Source organism: Saccoglossus kowalevskii, chromosome 18 (genome assembly GCF_978046115.1).
Source record: "Saccoglossus kowalevskii chromosome 18, keSacKowa6.1, whole genome shotgun sequence".
NCBI lineage: Eukaryota > Metazoa > Hemichordata > Enteropneusta > Harrimaniidae > Saccoglossus > Saccoglossus kowalevskii.
In genome coordinates, this window is record NC_140658.1 from 24860217 (window position 1) to 24866441 (window position 6225).

Sequence of the window (6225 nt, forward strand, 5' to 3'; positions counted from 1 at the left end):
TATTTACTCTGCCGTTTATTCCGTGATATTTACATGCTCAACAAGGTGGTGTAAGTCACGACGTCACTTCCGGCTTACTCCCTATTTTGCGTGCATTATGGCGGCCCCGAGCAGAGTTTTGTTACCATTGCATTGAGTCCGTTTATTTGGTTCCGCTGTAAAGGTTAACCTCTTCATCATCTTTCGTAATTTATTTGGAAGAATATATAGCACGCTTCCGCATACCGATGTGAAACTAGTTTCATATTTGCGTAACTGCGTGTTTTTTTTTGACAATGGCATCTTCAAAATGTGAATCGCCATTTGACACTAATTGCAGTATTTTTCAAATCACTGCCGTACATTTCTGTTGTCGTTAGAATATTTGCTGACCAAAAATGTGTTGGTCCCATAGGTGTACCTTTTTAATATGGTGTTTACGCTCATTATTTGAGGTCTTTTATTGGAGGACATTACAATCTGGACCTGCACGCAAAATAAGCGATAGCTCCGACAAATTAATTATAAATGTTCATTGAGTCTAACACGCCGACGCCTAGGCAGGTAAAACGATGTAAGGTACCTCTACACCTACCTCAAAGTGACAGTAAACCTGCCCGTTGTATAAAAGTATTGTTTTTAATTAAAATTGTATTATTGATTCTCTATTAGAAGATACTTTACATAAAACTCGTTCGAATTTTGTTGGCTACGTCATTACATTATTGCTTATTTTCTTAAATGTATAGTAAAGCAATGTATCATGTGCTAGAAAGTCAAAATGAACATATGGTGAAGAATCAGCATTGGTACAGTTTATTGTAGTATTGTGTTGACAAGAGTCTATGGCCTGCCACAAAAGGTGAATACTATTGAAGTAAATGTGCTGATGCTGTAGCTAGTGTATCAAAAGAAGAGAAATGAGAGTGTAAGTTTTGTGAATTTTATGTATATCTCTTCTTACTTTAGGCAAGCATCGTTTGATGTGTATCTGATTACTGGATATAATTAACAATAAAAAGCTGACGTAATACTGCTAGTGCTTAAGATATTATTCATTGAATCCAATATACTACAGTCTACACACCAAAGTGCTATCACTTATCACAATCATTGTTAATTATATAATGTTACTACATAAATGTTCTATGCAGGTTTTTCATGGTCATTACCAAACGCTTTAGCGTGGTATTAAGAGTTTGTTTTGGAGTGGGTCATACCAAATTGGTAAATGGTTGTACTTATGGGGGGTAAATACAATATGTAGTGTTTTCATGTTTCGTCTGATATTGCTGTGGTAATTGCTGTTGTAACTAATGCGAGATTTTGTCCGAAATTCAGTGTATTGTATGCACTCCATGGTTATTTGTTTTTTGCTGAAAACACCCCTTTTTTTTCTAATTAGAGTCACGCTTGTTTCACTCCTACTGAGAAATCTGCATTGTTGCTTGAATGTGAGCTAATTGAACACATTTTCCAGACCAGCTGAACAGTGTAACAGCCAATTTTAACAGCTCATCACGTGCGATATTTGCGATGTTTTTTTTTTACTGAAACGTCCCTAATGGTTGAACCCCGGGTTTGAAGGAGAATGTAACAGCGCACCACGTGATTCGTTTGAATACAATGGTGAAGGCAGGGGGATTGGCACGAGAGGGCGCGATCCGATCTGAATGGAACGTTTCGAAGTCAGTCGTCCGCAGCCCATCGTCAAAGCAACAACATCCCGTTTACAAACAGATGAAATAATTTCAGCAATTTCTTTACAGAATAATCTTCAACAAAACTTAGAAACATCACATAGTAACATGCTCTAATATTATGTCTATTGCAAAACAAATCAACAGACAACCAGTTTGACGCCACAATTTCTTGCTGGAACCTGAGTTCTACCACAGTCCCAGGGTTGTGGTTCTACGCGTGATTTTATTGCGTTCAAAATTGTTACATATTTCAAACTGTGCATACACACACAGTGGTTTATCAAAATTCATACTAATCAGGTAACTTGTCACTGATAAAAGTTACTGAAAACATTTTGACGAATAGTACTAGAGTGAAATATAAACGTTTCTCTGCATTCTCTATGAATTTCGTGACTTGCTATGATCACGGTAAAGAAGAATACCTGTGGTTACTTTCAACAGTTTGGATCAAAACCGCGTCTCAAAAGCACTTTTACATGAGTTTTTCGTTTATTTTTTCAGCTCGTAACGATAGAATCAGCAGATTTAAAACTATTATGCGTGTTATCAGAAAGCATTTTGGCATAATTTTACTGAAAAGACGAGTTTTTCGTTGCACATGAATATTAATTTATTTATTTATTTATTTCAACCAATCGTGTCGTGCAACCCCCTGGGTGAAAGCAGTGATTTATTTTTGTCGAAAAGGGTTAATGTATTCACTGATTTCATTTTTGTCAGACTGTGTCATAGAGAGGGTTTGTACTGAATATGCAATATCCTTATATTTGAATCTGTTTTAAGACATTTAAAAAAAAATATTTTAGAAGCATAACAATACAGCGACTGGATTTGGTGTCACAGTTTGCTCCCAATTCATACTGGAATATTGCCAGCAATAAGTAATAAAGCTTGGTCAGAAAACCATTTATTCCCGACATCATATTCAATGGCTAGTTCACAGGATCTATAACAGTAAATAAATAAACAGAAATCATTTTGATGCGTGGTTTTCAGACGACACTGCCATATTGCACAGATATTCAACACCACCATATCGAATTTGGATTTGGACCATACCATTTCAAGCTGCAGGGTGTCTAAATAATGACTCAACAAACAATAAACACATTTTCCATCCACGACACACATTTTAGTCATAATTGAACAACCAAGAAAGCAACAAATATCAGGCTGCATCCTGAAAACAACGAGATAGCACATTACAAACATGAAATCCACCACCCCTCGAAATACACCCTATAACATTAGTGGTTCCTATACTCATTTGCATCTATGTACAACGAGCTTAGCCAATAGATGCACTTGACTCGTCGAACTTTTGACCAACCACTCATTCTAATTATTGTTGAGTGATGACGCTATTTACTAATGAGGAATCTTTTAAAAGAATTAATCAGATATATATATCAAAGTGAAAATAATGATATTGTATTTGTGTTTTTGTTGGTGAAGCCATTTTTGAAAGGAACATGCTCAATGTGAATTTATAATATAGTAAATTTATCAACCAAGATTAAATAATCCATGCAATAATATATTCATTTTGTGTTTTGTAATTTTGTTTTTTTGAAGTCATTTCCAACGTGTGTGAGTGCGTGTACTTGCATTACTAATGTTGCGAGGACACAAATAGATATATATACACAACTTCCGAGGACGTTTTTTTATAGTCCTCGAAAACATAATTTATATTAATAGTTAATTCAAATAATTAATGTCTGGCGTAGCTTAGGGTTAGTAAAGGGGTAAGGTACAGTTATATTAATATTACCCTCTTTACTAACCTTAAACTCCAATTAAATTGCAACCCTAGACAGAGTCGCGTTTTAATCCAAACATAACGCAAATATATTAAAAGTTAATTCAACTACCATTTCGACTACTACTGTGCCAGTGACCAGTGTTTGGTCGACCGGCCGGTGTTTTCAATGAGACATCGAGAGAAAAATTACGATAAAAATGCGGTCGTTTCCCGATCGGAAAATACAGTGCGGTCGGAAATCAAGCGATGAGCGGCCGATTAAAAGTGGGAAGTTGGGCGAAATGAGTACTGTAGTTCAAGTGATGTTAGCATATTTCTAATTTAGTTACAACTGTACAATATTTATTTACTCACTGTTACTATAGCCAGAACGCTGTACGTGTCTTCAGTTTCAGGTTATTTCTTCTGCAGATTCTCTCGCAACTAAAAACTTGATCTTTCATTTGAAATTTCGAGAAACTTAACATGAATCGTTATGACATTCATACGCACAGCACCTAACAATGTTTCAACTTTTAAATTGTCAGTTAACAAGGTCTTTCATAGTAGCACTTCTATGAGATTGACGTACTAGAATGAATAGGTTCAATTATCAGTGTTCACTGATGACATCATTTGGCTGGCCCTCTAGAGGCGAAATGATGCCAGGAAAAGCGGACTCTTGTCGTCTGCTTCACAGCCCGTTTTATACCCGATATTTAGGGCATTTTGCAGCACATACAAGTTGTTTTATCGACAGAATTCATTCATAGATTTCAAATTTCATGTACAGAGTGTCAAAAGCCAGACCTCTGCTCCCCTTTAAACATATTCAATAATGATACCGTATCTACCACGGACAAAGAAGGGTCACACAGACAACGATTATGGCCAGTAGTTAAGTGTAATATGCATAGTGACATAAATTGCAGGCACATACACAAATGACACTTTTTTTAATGAGAATCTAGGACTGTGGACTGCCTGATACTCCCACTATTTTCGACATGTGGTTGACTATCAACGCCAATATAAGAGAGACACTATATGTAGGAGTATGACTGGTGTATAAACAGATTGGTGTGAGAATACAGATCTATTTATAGGTGTGAATCCTTATTGTAACTACAGTGCTGGACGTCTCGAGGTGGCGCCCTTTATTTGCCTGAAACTCATCTAAACATTGGATGTTTGGTTAAAGCATTTCGTATATAAAATCTTTATTCTTGCCAGGAAAAGTCCATCGGCTCAAAACAGGTTAGTATATATCACAAGAGTATTCCTTTTCCCAGTTACAATAATACTTCAGTGGCATCTCTTCTAAACTTAAACGCATGGTACACAAAAGCTGCAATTACATGTTGTAAAAGTGATTCATTTGGGGTTGTATACGTACGCAAAGTAATAAATTTAATATCAGTCGGCGGGGTAAGATAGAAATGTGGTATATAACGGTTGGTTTCTCATTTCTTGGTAAAAATTACATACAAGTAAAAAATGGAATTCGATTTCAATTACATTCAGATCACAAAATTCACATAAGCGCTGGTCTCTCACTAGAGTACCCCCACTCTCTCTCTATTATCAGGCAATGGCATGAACAGCGCTAAAGCTTGTATATGGACATGACCTTCAACAGAAAATAAAAAAATTTTCCGGTTCAAGGGTAGATTTAAAGAGACAATATATATCTAGTTTGTCTAACGAACAGATATCTGCCCGCCACTCATAAGTTAAAAAAGTTGTCACAAAAGTATTAATAAATTCATTTACATTGCTTCCTGTGCAAACCAAACCTCAGCCATATTGCAAGTAAAAAGTAATGTTTAACACCATAAATCCAAGTATGTCTCGTCCTATTACCTGACTCTTCAATATTGTATAGCATATTGTAGCATTTTTTTTTTGGATAACGTGTATTGGGCATAGAGATTAATTTCGCCCAATACTTAATGAAACACTTTGCAGTGTGCAGAAAATATGGGAATCGTCTACATTCTCCTCACATTCGCTGTTGTTCGTGCTCGCATAGAAACACCGAGAAATGATCAGCAAGCCAAGAGATGAACACGTTCTAAGTGGTCGTATTTTTGGAGGTCCCGAATTTTAGCGACGGAAATCAAAATAGGGAGAATTTGGGTGTCGACAATTTTAAAATAAACGTCGTATGGGAGTGCTTTTGACAGTGATAAAGATCGAAAAGTGGACAGAAGACCTTTTCTAGCTTGTTGTGCCAATAATTCGGTTGCCATGGACCATTGGAGTATACTAGAAAACAGAATGCCAACTTGAAGATATTTATAATACGACACAGTGTCAGTCATTTGGCCCGGTACACTTCTCGTTGTTGCATAAATGGCCTCTCTTAAAAAACAATAATCTTGGTTTTACAGACATATTCCAGTTATCACAGTACACATCTAGAATACGGCATGAAACTAAATTAATGAAGAGACGTGCAGGATTGTTGTTTCGCTGATTACAGAATTTTGATTATCTCTAATTAGCAAAGCGAACCATTTACTAATTGAAGTCCCGGTATTTTCGGCAAACGTTTTATGTCGTTATATCATAGACCTTAGAAAAAGAAGGTCTATGGTTATATACACTACTGAAAGGTGGATATACTGGTCAAGTTTCGATCGACAGTTGTAAATATTGTATGTGTAAGACCCTTGTTTCCGTCGCTTATTACAGATTTCCGATTATCTGTAATTAGCGAAACGAACGATTTACTGAATAAAATATTGTTATTTTTGATTATCTGTAATTAGTGAAACGAACCATTTTCTGATT